Raw genomic sequence first — 13802 nt, forward strand, 5'->3', positions numbered from 1 at the left:
ATGTGCTGGATCTGGAAGTGGAGCTGCAGCTATTGCTTTACTTCTTTGTCAGGCACCGGTTAGCACACGGCTTGCTAGCCACTCCGGTCTTGCGCACTCTGTTCCAGCCATTTTGGTACAAGCCCAACATGTGTAATGTTAGCTTTCATGCAATCTTTGAAATTCTTACAGGGCCTGACTTGATTCATCTTGCCTAGCAAAAGCCCGCTACTTATAGCTGCTTGGAGATTTGGGAATCCTTCATGCATATGACATGCCCTGTCCACTAAAACTGTGATTTTGCAATCGTGGCCTCAACTCTCATGGTCCTTGCCCTGTTGAGGGCCTCTAGGTTTGTGACTAGGTCCTACCACGAGATGCCATCTGCAAACAAGAAGCAACCTAACCTGATGCCTTTCAAATCATTGATGGGGATCCTCACAAAATTATTCAGAATCTTTCCCAACCAGAAGCCCTGAATGAACCATGAGATCCGCAATCTTGAGTGCCAGATCAGTGGCATTCAAATCCAGCAACCAAGTAAAAAACAAGTGGTCCAGGTAGGATCTTCAGAAAACCATCTCAGATGTGAGGTGGTAATTCCAGACCAAACGTAAATCTCTGGAAGAATCTTGGCAGCTGTGGCAGGGCTTGAAGGCTATCACCTCCTTAAACAATGAAACCAAGCAACTTAAATGACGACAGGTTTTGTTCCCAGATGAGCTCAATGCCTTTTATGCTCACTTTGACTATCAAGACATGGAGGCACCTTCACGAACTTCCACAACTCTTGATGACCCTGTGATTTCAGTCTCTAAGGCTAATGTAAAAGCATCCTTCAGGAGAGCAAAACGATGGAAAGCATCTGGCCTAGATGGGGTACCTGGCTGAGTACTAAAGACTTGTGCTGATCAACTGGCTGGAGTATTCGCTGATATCTATAGCCTCTCACTTTGGCAGTCTGAGCTACCCATCTGCTTCAAGCAGGCTTCAATTATACTGGTGCTTAAGAAGAACAAGGTAACCTGCCTCGATGACTGTCATCCACTAGCAATTATATCCACTATGTTGAAGTGCTTTGAGAGGTTGATAATGAAACATATCAATTCCTGCTTGAGAAGCAATTTGGAAAAGCCATTTCATTGGCCATTCTTTCAACCCCGAAACATCTGGACAGTGAATATGAATACATCGTGCTCAACATTTCATGCTATCATCCCCTCAAAACTAATCTTTCTTTTTATATCTTTTTATTGAATTAGTACACGAAGAGTAAAACATATAGTAACAAATACATTGTTAGGATATAAATATAAAAGTAATATTAATGCAAGAAAAAACAATACAATGTATGTTAATTACAGAATAACAAGGTAATATAATTGTATACTAATTTTTCATATATACCAACAGAACGGAAAAAAAAACAGAAAAAACCTACCATGCAACTAACCTAACAAAGCAAAGCAATGGGCTAACTAGGTATATACTAGACTTTGAACAATTAAACAATCGTGTCCTTAAACTCGACCTCCGCTAATAACAGATAAAATCCACGAAGGGAATGTATATATGGTCAGAGAGAAAGAAATAGTTACATTAAATGAAAATATTGAATAAATGATCTCCAGGTCTGTTCAAATTTAACTGAAGTATCATAAAGATTACTTCTGATTTTTTCCAAATTTGAACACAGTATCGTTTGAGAGAAAAAACGTAGTTGGGGCATTAATCTCCTTCCAATGTTGTAGAATACATCTTTTCGCCATTAAAGTAAGAAATGCAATCATTCTACGAGCTGAGGGGGGTAAGTTACTAGAAGTTTTAGGTAATCCAAAGATAGCAGTAATAGGATGGGGAGAAATATCACTATTCAGAACTTTTGAGATAATATTAAAAATGTCTCTCCAAAAAGTTTCCAGACTAGGACAAGACCAAAACATGTGGGTCAAGGAAGCTACCTCCCCATGACATCTATCACAAAGAGGGTTAATTTGAGAGTAATAATGAGCTAATTTATCTTTAGACATATGTGCTCTATGGACAACTTTAAATTGAATTAAAGAGTGTTTGGAACAGATAGAGGAAGTATTAACAAGTTGTAAAATATAGGCCCAGTCCTCAGCCGGGATAGTAAGACCCAATTCCCTTTCCCAGTCAGTCCTAATCTTGTCGAATGGAGCTTTCCTAAATTTCATGATAATATTATAAAGAATAGCCGTTACACCTTTCTGAAATGGGTTAAGGTTAATGATAGCGTCTAAAATATTTGTGGGGGGTAACGCCAGAAAGGAAAAGAGTGTGGTATTTAGGAAATTTCTAACTTGCAAATATCTTATATAAAAAAAAATGTGTTCTTGGTAAACTGTATTTATTAGGTAACTGTTCAAAAGACATAAGGGAGCCATCTGAAAATAAGTCAGAAAACCGTGATATACCATTAGTCTGCCAAATTTGAAAGGCACGGTCCGTAGAGGGGGAGAGAAAAAATATATTACCTATAACAGGAATCGCTAGCACAAATTGATTAAGATAAAAAGATTTTCGGAATTGAAATCAGATACGTAAGGTATGTTTAACTATTGGGTGCAAACCTGCTTATACCGTTTCAAATCGGAAGGAAGGGAAGATCCTAATATAGAGCCAAGTGCATAGCCTGAACAGAATGTAATTCCAATACTACCCATTTAGGAATGGATGGTGTATCTTGGTCAAGTAACCAAAATTTCATGTGTCGAATATTAATTGCCCAGTAATAAAATCTAAAGTTAGGTAATGCCAAGCCTCCATCTCTCTTAGCTTTCTGTAGATGTATTTTACCCAACCTCGGGTTTTTATTTTGCCAAATAAATGAAGAGATTCTAGAGTCTACTTTATCAAAAAAGGATTTTGGAACAAAAATTGGTAATGCCTGAAATATATATAAAAATTTTGGCAGAATAAACATCTTAACAGCATTAATACAACCAGTCAAAGTTAAATAAAGTGGAGACCATTTTAAGGAAAGTTGTGTGATATGGTCAATTAAGGGTAAATAATTAGCCTTAAATAAATCCTTATGTTTACAGGTAATTCCCAAGATAGGACCAATGATTATTAACCGATCTAAATGGCAGGTTCTGATATAAGGGAACTTGCTTATTAATAGGGAAAAGTTCACTCTTATTAACATTTAATTTGTATCCTGAAAAAAGATTAAATTGGGCTAATAAATCTAGAGCTGCTGGGATAGATTTTTGAGGATTAGAAATATATAAGAGTAAGTCATCAGCGTAAAGTGATACTATGAGACTTTAATCCACGAGTTATACCGATAACATTAGGAGATTCTCGAAGCAATTGCTAGTGGTTCTAATGCTATATCAAATAATAAAGGGCTCAGAGGACACCCTTGTCTGGTACCTCGAAATAGAGGGGAAAAAAAGGTGAGTTTTGAGTATTAGTACGAACTGACGCCATAGGAGAATGGTAAAACAATTTAATCCAGGATATAAGTTTCGGGCTGAAGTTAAACATTTCAAGCACCTTAAATAAGTAGGGCCATTCAACCCTGTCAAAGGCTTTCTCAGCGTCTAGGGAAATGACGCATTCAGCATCGGTTTGTGACAGGGTATAGACAATATTTAAACGTGTACGAATATTATAAAAAGAATAGCAATTCTTAATAAAACCCGTTTGATCTTCCGAAATAATATAAGGAAGTGCTTTTTCTAGTCTATTTAAAAATCTTGGAGTCAACATTTAACAAGGATATTGGTCTATAAGATGCGCATTGAGCGGGGTCTTTATCCTTCTTTAATATTAAAAAAATCAATGCTCTATAAAAGGATTCTGGTAGATTACCAAGTTTTAGTGAGGCCTCCAAAACCCTGGTTAACCAGGGGACTAATGAGGGTGCAAAAGATTTTAAAAATTCCACGGTAAACCTATCAGGGCCAGGAGCTTTCCCCGAGTTCATAGAAAAAATAACATTCTTAATCTCATCAGTAGTGAAGGAAGTTTCTAACATAGAACATATATCGTGTGATATCTTAGGGAAGTCTAGGTTATCTAAAAAGTCACACATATGTTTAAAATCTCGTGGAGATTCTGATCGATATAAAGAGGAATAAAAATCAAAGGAGGATTGATTAATCTCAGCTTGATCAAATGTCAGTTGATCTTTTTGATTATAAATCTGATAATTTGAAGTTTATTGGAGTTGGTCTTCAACCCATTAGCCAACAGTTTACCAACTTTGTCACTATGTATATAAAATTCACTTCTTGTCTTCATTAATTGATTTGCAATAGAGGATGAAAGTAATAAACTGTGTTCCATTTGAAGTTCAGTTGTTTGTTTATACAGCTCAGAAGGAGCTGTAGCATATTTCTTATCTATTTCCTAAATCTTGTCCACAAGAGCAAGTTCTTCCTTCTTCAACCTTTTCCTCAAAGCAGCAGAGTACGATATAATCTGGCCACAAATATAAGCTTTGGAGGTATCCCAAAGGGTGTTCAAGGATATATCCTCTGTACTGTTAATTGTAAAAAAAGAGCAATCTGTTCACTCATGAAGTTAACAAAATCCAAGTCCTGAAGCAACAGCGAATTAAAACGCCATTGTCTAGTGTTATGAGCATTGGCCAATAATTTAATAGAAAACTTAAGTGGAGCATGGTCTGAAATGGTTATAGAGTCATATTCACATTTAACTACTGAGGAAATAAGACGAGAGTCAATAACTTGAGTAAGAGTGATGAACATGTGTTAAAAAAAAAGTCTTGGGGATGTAAAAACCGCCAAATGTCCGTCGACCCCGAATCTGAGAGAAATGAATTAATCAAGGGTGCAGATTTATTGGGTGCAGTCCGTATAGGGGCCAAACGGTCCAATAGTGGGGATAAACAAGTATTAAGATCTCCGCCCCAGATTAGTGTAAACTCATTCAAATTTGGAAACATTAAATAAAGATATATAAAATTCCGGACAGTCTGAGTTTGGAGCATAAGTGTTAACCAGAACTACCTTTTTATTAAAAAGTAAACCACTAACCAGTAAAAATCTACCATTCGGATCAGAGATAATATCCTGTTGCACAAATATAATTGAGGGATCTATGAAATAGGAACTCCTCTAACTTTTACATTAGAATTCGAGTGGTATTGCTAATCCTTCCAGAACTTAAAAAAACATAATCTGTCCCACCTCCGCACATGGGTCTCTTGTACAACTAAAATATGTGCTTTAAGTCTCTGGAATACTTTGAAGATTTTTTCCTTTTAATTGGTTGATTAAGACCGTTAGATTCCAAGAGACAAAATTAACAGTAGAATTCATAACCCCGAAAGTCAACCCTCAAATAAAGGGAGGATTGACAATAGATTCAACCCACGAACCCGGAAAGGGAACAGAGTAAACAGGAGATAACGAGAAAGACGACGCAAAAAATACTTCAATAATATATGAGTAGCCCAAGAAGAAAAAAAAAACTATAAAGTGAAGCCCCCCCCCGGCCCCGTAACCCCAAAGCTAAATCTAGAATAGACTAGCCAGATAGAAGCAAGAACTAAATCTACCCCCATGATTTCCAATAAACGCTCAGTAAAAAAGTGTATATATAAAAAAGATCAACTAAAGTTGAAAAACAGAAGAGTGAAAAAATCAAGAAGTACACCAACTAAAACGAAAAAGATATAATACAAAGAAGAAAATATATATATATATTTATCCCCAGGGAAGAAGAAGAAATGACGTAGTTAAAAAAAGAGTTTGGTAACCATATTAGTTAAACAAAAAAAAATTCTGCCCTCAGATAGAGCAAAAAAAAAGAAAAAGGAAAATAAAACCAGACAGATTAAACAGATTAGCACCCTCCAATCAGGCACTGATAATTTAACAGTGCAATTAGGATGTTGAAGGTGAGAGTTGATCCAGGTAGCTCTGGGCATCCGACGGAGAGTTGAAAAAACGGGGAGACCCATCAGACATTCGGATCCTCAAACGTGAGGGATATAGCAGAACTGGCTTTAAATCCATCTTGTAGAATTCCGCCATCACATCTATAACGAACACGTTGGACGCAAACCTGTTTGCTAAAGTCCTCCACCAATCGAAAGCGGAGATCTGAAAAATCAATGTAGCCTTTAGGTCGAGTAGCCTTTAGCAAAACGGAACAACTTTTCCTCGTCTTGAAAATAATAAAATCGTATAATAACATGCCGAGGCTCGCCTGACTTAGACGAATACGATGGAACTCTATGAGCCCTGTCCAATAGTGGTGGTTGATCAGGAAACAAGGTGGGAAATTAGTCTTTTAAAAGTTGAGAGAAAATCTTAATAGGGTCTTCAGATTCCACGCCATCTTTGAGTCCGATAATTCTTATATTCTGACGACGCGTTCTGCATTCTAAATCAGAATTTTTAAAGGTAAGGAATTCACGTTGTTTCTTCATTGTGCCGGGTCAACAACAGGAGTGGGGTCGGTAACTTTCAGTCTGACAGGAGGTTTGCCGTTTTTCCCGTTCTTAGACATACCGGACCTTAAAAGCATCCAAATATATAATGACAATCAACTCCGAGGTATTGTAAAGGGCGGTGCCTTAAAAGTTAGCTTAAATGTAGCTGATCATAGGATAAAGATCAGAGGTAATGGAGCGGATCTAAAACACAACCTCACACCATGAGCACCACTGGAAGTCTCCAACACTAATCAATGAGATTCTAGACCCAAGCCCCAATGCTTCCTTGTACAACTGGGTCCTCGATTTCCTCACTTGCAGATCTTAGTTGGTTCAGACTAGCAACAAAATCTCCTCAATAATTTCCATCTGCACAGGTGTACCAGATGGCTGAGTACATAGCCCCTTTGTCTATTCACTTTATACTTATGACTGTGATGCTAAGCACAGCTTCAATGCCATATTTAAGTTTGCTGACAACACCTCTATCATTCGTTGAATCAAATGTGGTCACGAATCAGCATGAAGCGGGGAAATTGAAAATCTGGTCGAGTAGTGCTGCAACAACATCTCACTCAATGTCAGGAACTGATTATGGACTTCAGGAGGAGGAAAGTGGAGGTCTATGAGCTAGTCCTCATCAGGGGATCACAGGTGGAGAGGTCAGCAGTTTTAAATTCACTGGTGTTTTCATTTCAGAGGATCTGTGCTGGGTCCAGCACATAAGTACCATTGCAAAGAAAGCAAAGGCAGTGCATCTACTTCCTTAGAAGTTTGTGAAGATTTAGCCTGTCATCTGAAACTTTGACAACCTTCTAATAGATATGCAGTGGAAAGTATATTGACCAGTTGCATCACAGCTTGATATGGAAACATCAAAGCCTTTGAACGGAAAAGTGTACAAAATGTAATGGATACAGCCCAGTCCATAATGGGTAACGCCCTCCCCATCATTGAGCACATTTGCATGGAGCACTGTCACAGAAAAGCATCATGCATCATCGAGGGCCCCCACCATCCAGGCCACGCTATCTTCTCGTCATTGTAATCAGGAAGGAAATACAGTTGCCTCTGGACCCACATCACCAGGTTCAGGAACAGTTATTATCTCTCAGCCATCAAGCCCTTGAACAAGAAGGGATAACTGCACTCAACTTCACTCACCCCTTCACTGAACTGTTCCCATAACCTATGGACTCACTTTTAAGGACTCTTCATCTCATGTTCTCGATATTTAGAACATAGAATAGTACAGCACAGTACAGGCCCTTCAGCCCACAATGTTGTGCCGACCCTCAAACCATGCCTCCCATATAAGCCCCCAACTTAAATTCCTCCATATACCTCTCCAGTAGTCTCTTAAACTTCACTAGTGTATCTGCCTCCACCACTGACTCAGGCAGTGCAATCCACGCACCAACCACTCTCTGAGTAAAAAACCTTCCTCTAATATCCCCTTTGAATTTCCCACACCTTACCTTAAAGCCATGTCCTCTTGTATTGAGCAGTGGTGCCCTGGGGAAGAGGTGCTGGCTATCCACTCTATCTATTCCTCTTATTATCTTGTACACCTCTATCATGTCTCCTCTCATCCTCCTCCTCTCCAAAGAGTAAAGCCCTAGCTCCCTTAATCTCTGATCATAATGCATACTCTCCAAACCAGGCAGCATCCTGGTAAATTTCCTCTGTACCCTTTCCAATGCTTCCACATCCTTCCTATAGTGAGGCGACCAGAACTGGACACAGTACTCCAAGTGTGGTCTAACCAGAGTTTTATAGAGCTACATCATTACATCGCGACTCTTAAACTCTATCCCTCGACTTATGAAAGCTAACACCCCATAAGCTTTCTTAACTACCCTATCCACCTGTGAGACAACTTTCAGGGATCGGTGGACATGTACCCACAGATCCCTCTGCTCCTCCACACTACCAAGTATCCTGCCATTTACTTTGTACTCTGCCTTGGAGTTTGACCTTCCAAAGTGTACCACCTCACACTTCTCCGGGTTGAACTCCATCTGCCACTTCTCAGCCCACTTCTGCATCCTGTCAATGTCTCTCTGCAATCTTTGACAATCCTCTACACTATCTACAACACCACCAACCTTTGTCTCATCTGCAAACTTGCCAGCCACCCTTCTACCCCCACATCCAGGTCGTTAATAAAAATCACGATAAGTAGAGGACCCAGAACAGATCCTTGTGGGACACCACTAGTCACAATCCTCCAATCTGAATGTACTCCCTCCACCACCACCCTCTGCCTTCTGCAGGCAAGCCAATTCTGAATCCACCTGGACAAACTTCCCTGGATCCCATGCCTTCTGACTTTCTGAATAAGCCTACCATGTGGAACCTTGTCAAATGCCTTACTAAAATCCATATAGCTCACATTCACTGCACTACCCTCATCTATATGCCTGGTCACCTCCTCAAAGAACCCTATCAGGCTTGTTAGATACGATCTGCCCTTCACAAAGCCATGCTGCCTGTCCCTGATCAGACCATGATTCTCTAAATGCCCATAGATCCTATCTCTAAGAATCTTTTCCAACAGCTTTCCCACCACAGACGTAAGGCTCACTGGTCTATAATTACCCAGACTATCCCTACTACCTTTTTTGAGCAAGGGGACAACATTCGCCTCCCTGCAATCCTCTGGTACCATTCCCGTTGACAAGGAGGACATAAAGATCCTAGCCAGAGGCTCAGCAATCTCTTCCCTCGCCTCGTGGAGCAGCCTGGCGAATATTCTGTCAGGCCCCAGGGACTTATCCATCCTAATGTATTTTAACAACTCCAACACCTCCTACACCTCCTCTCCCTTAATATCAACATGCTCCAGAACATCAACCTCACTCATATTGTCCTCACCATCATCAAGTTCCCTCTCATTGGTGAATACTGAAGAGAAGTATTCATTGAGGACCTTGCTCACTTCCACAGCCTCCAGGCACATCTTCCCACCTTTATCTCTAATCGGTCCTACTTTCACTCCTGTCATCCTTTTTTTTCTTCACATAATTGAAGAATGCCTTGGGGTTTTCCTTGACCCTACTCGCTAAGGCCTTCTCATGCCCCCTTCTTGCTCTTCTCAGCCCCTTCTTAAGCTCCTTTCTTGCTTCCCTATATTCCTCAATAGGCCCATCTGATCCTTGCTTCCTAAACCTCATGTATGCTGCCTTCTTCCACCTGACTAGATTTTCCACCTTACTTGTCACCCATGGTTCCTTTACCCTACCATTCTTTATCTTCCTCACCGGGACAAATTTATCCCTAACAGCCTGCGAGAGATCTCTAAACATCGACCACATGTCCATAGTACATTTCCCTGCAAAAACATCATCCCAATTCACACCCGCAAGTTCTAGCCTTATAGCCTCATAATTTGCCATTCCTTAATTAAAAATTTTCCTGTCGTCTCTGCTTCTATCCTTTTCCATGATAATGCTAAAGGCCAGGGTGCAGTGGTCACTGTCCCCCAGATGCTCACCCACTGAGAGATCTGTGACCTGACTCAGTTCATTACCTAGTACTAGATCTAGTATGGCATTCCCCCTAGTCGGCCTGTCCACATACTGTGGCAGGAATCCATCCTGGACACACTTAACAAACTCTGCCCCATCTAAACCCTTGGAACTATTCAGGTGCCAATCAATATTAGGGAAGTTAAAGTCACCCATGATAACAACCCTGTTATTTTTGCACCTTTCCAAAATCTGCCTCCCAATCTGCTCCTCTGTATCTCTGCTGCTACCAGGGGGCCTATAGAATACCCCCAGTAGAGTAACTGCTTCCTTCCTGTTCCTGACTTCCACCCATATTGACTCAAAAGAGGATCCTGCTACATTACCCACCCTTTCTGTAGCTGTAATAGTATCCCTGACCAGTAATGCCACCCCTCCTCCCCTTTTTCCACCCTCTCTATCCCTTTTAAAGCACTGAAATCCTGGAATATTGAGAATCCATTCCTGCCCTGGTGCCAGCCAAGTCTCTGTAATGGCCACTACATCATAATTCCATGTATGTATCCAAACTCTCAGTTCATCACCTTTGTTCCTGATGCTTCTTGCATTGAGGTACACACATTTCAGTCCTTCTACCTTACTGTCTTTACACCATTTATCCTGCTTCTCTTTCCTCAAAGCCTCTCTATATGTTAGATCTGGCTTTACCCCATGCACTTCTTTCACTGCTCTATCACTCTGGGTCCCATCCCCCTTGCAAATTAGTTTAAACCCTCCCGAACCATGCTAGCAAACCTACCTGCAAGGATATTGCTCCCCCTCGAGTTCAGGTGCAACCCATCCAATCTGTACAAGTCCCACCTTCCCCAAAAAAGATCCCAATGATCCAAAAATCTAAAACCCTGCTCCCTGCACCAACTCCTCAGCCACGCATTCAACTGCCATCTCCTCCAGTTTTTACCATCACTGTCACGTAGCACTGGCAGCAATCCTGAGAACACCACCCTTGAGGTCCTGTTCTTCAGCCTTCTGCCTAGTTCCCGAAACACTCACTTCAGGACCTCATCCCTCTTCCTGCCTATGTCATTGGTCCCAACATGTATCATGACTTCTGGTTGCTTTCCCTGTCGTACCAGGATGTCGTGCACCCGGTCAGAGACATCCTGGACCCTGGCACCTGGGAGGCAACAAACCATGCAGGTGTCCTTCTCACGTCCACAAAATCTCCTGTCTGCTCCCCTGACTATAGAGTCTCCAATGACGACAGCTCTCCTCTTCTCCGTCCCACCCTTCTGCACCACCGGGTCAGACTCAGTGCCGGAGGCCCTGCCACCGTGGCTCACATCTGGTCGGTCGTCCCCGCCAACAGTATCCAGGACGGTGTACTTATTATTCAGGGGAATGGCTATAGGGGTGCTCTGCACTACCTGTCTGCTCACCTTCGCTTTCCCCCCCCTCTGACTGTCACCCAACGACCCACTTCCGACAGCCTAGGTGTGACTACCTCCCTGTAGCTCTCATCTATGTCTGCCTCATTCTCCCTTATGAGTCGAAGGTCATCTAGCTGCTGCTCCAGATTCCTTACAAGCTCTTCCAGATCGCCCAGCCGTATGCACTTCTGGCAGATGTGACTCTGCGGGACTGGGGCGTCCCCCAAGACTGCCACATCTCACATGAGAGGCACATCACCGTCTCAGGAGACATTGTAAAGACTAATTGCGAGCAAGCTTGTCCTCCGCCTCTTCTCGTCTAAGCCTCTCGAGTCAAAGCCTCAAAGCTCCACTCCTTCACTGGCCACTTTCCACAGGCTGCTTCGCTTGAGCTATCCTTCTATTTATCTGTCTGTATGTATCTTGTTTTTACGGCGGTTGGCATCCGGCTTAATGGTGCATTACCGCCACCCTCTGCTCCAGAATGTGCACTAGACATACATTCTAAATCCCTTCACCCAATCGCGCGCCCGCACGCACACACACACACACACACAAACATATATATATATATATACAAACCTACACTTCACCCTCCCATCGTTGACCATCCTAGTATCCTATTCCTGTTTATTCATCATATTCTATAAAAAAAACCCTTGTACTCCTCTTCTATTTATCTGTTTGAGCTTTTCAAAATGCTTGGTCACCTGACCTTGACTGCCCAATCAGCTGCTTTCAGCTGAGTCTGAGCTCTTGAAATCTTGATTGTCAATCAATAGCTTTCTGCTGATCTATTCAAATCTTGATTGACTTGATTGCACAGACCAACTGCCAAAACTGCCAGAATCTCTTGAATCAAAGCCTCAAAGCTCCACTCCTTCACTGGCCCACTTGCTTACTGGCCGCTTTCCGCTTTAAATTAAATATTAAGAATATTTAATTCTTATTTATTTCTATTATTATTTCCTATTTTTCCTTTGGTATTTGCACAGTCATTGTCTTTTGCATGTTGGTTGTTTGTCCAGTGTGTTGAGTGAGATCTTTCATGAATTCTATTGTGTTTCTTGTATTTATTATAAATGCCCGTAAGAAAATGTATGTCTGGTTTGTATATGGTGACGTACATGTACTTTAAAGATAAATTTATTTTGAATTTTGAACTTGTGGAAATCCACACCACTCAAGATGGAGAAGAAGCATCCAGGCTGGCATTGAAATACTCAAGGCTATGCCTCGGCAACATACAGAAGCCTTCTGAAAGATGTGGAAGAAATGCGTGTTATTACCTGCACCTTCAACCATTCTGTCACTCACCTCCTGTTCACCAGAGGGAGAGTCTGCACATTGCCTCTCTAGGTAACTTAGAATCCAGAAGATTGGAGTGGAGTTAAGTAATCCTCAGTCCTGTGGGACTGCCTGAAAAGAAGCAACTTTAGTTTCTTTCCACATTCTAAAGACCTATGCATTGGTAAGCTGCTGTAAACTACCCCAAAGAATGGCAGGAGAATTGCAAGGAGAGAGTTTGGAGAGTTAATAAGCATGGCAAGAGAATAAGTTAGAGGAAAATGTCCTGTGTGCTTTTCAATTCATTTTCTTTTGGAATCTGGAGCCCAAGCACAATTCAGAACTTCCATTGTGGTGCTCATATATTGGTTGGATTCTTCCTGTGTTGCAACAGGATCTGTGATATCTACCTTAGCTTAATTCATGGATATTACGTACAGTACAGGAAAATAACCAATGGCACCAGGACAAACCAACCAAGGGTACAGGGAGATTTTAAATAATAGGATGATAAAGGGAAGCTGCTGACAATCACGGGTGGCAATGGCTGGTACTGAATGGTTGTTCACAATCTAGAAGATGAACAGCAGCATTCCTGTAGGACTGGTGTTAAGAATAGAAGCCACAATTTTAAAATTTGCAGTCATCTAAGCAGTAAAGATAATGATAAATTGCAACAGGATATAAACAATCTGGTAAATGAAGGGACACAAGGCAAGTTAATGTAAAGTAATGCAGTGTGGATGCATTTTGAGAAAATGAATTTCACAAGACAGAACAGGACAAAGGACACTGTTCCAAGCTGGCTGAAGGAGCAAAGGGACTGAGGGAATGAATAGCATAGTGCAGGACAGGTTGAGAAAGCAATTAAGGCATACACAATTCTGTGATTTATCAACAGAGGCAGAGTATTAATGCCAACTCTTTATAGAATACTTTTGGCTTCAATTGATGTGTTCTTTCATTTCTGGTTACTTCAATAAAGAGGAAATCCAGAAAGAATTTACAAGAATCAACCTGAGATGAGAGGTTACTTTACAAGGATATCTCGGGTACTAAATCTGTTTTCCATAGAGAAGGTTATCGGGAGATCTAATATATGTCATCTTGAATCTTTGTAAACTTCAACAAAAAGTAGAGGCACTACCATGCTTTCTTCACTATTACACTTATATGCTGAACCAAGGACAGGTCCTC

General features: G+C 41.1%; 1 protein-coding gene across 4 annotated transcripts in view; it reads left to right on the plus strand.

Annotated features, from left to right (window-relative positions):
* Positions 1-13802, plus strand: part of LOC134344379 (latent-transforming growth factor beta-binding protein 2-like) — a 510939-nt gene that overhangs the window by 260452 nt on the left and 236685 nt on the right. The window lies entirely within an intron of this gene.

Source organism: Mobula hypostoma, chromosome 1 (assembly GCF_963921235.1).
Source record: "Mobula hypostoma chromosome 1, sMobHyp1.1, whole genome shotgun sequence".
In the NCBI taxonomy this organism is placed as follows: Eukaryota; Metazoa; Chordata; class Chondrichthyes; order Myliobatiformes; family Myliobatidae; genus Mobula; species Mobula hypostoma.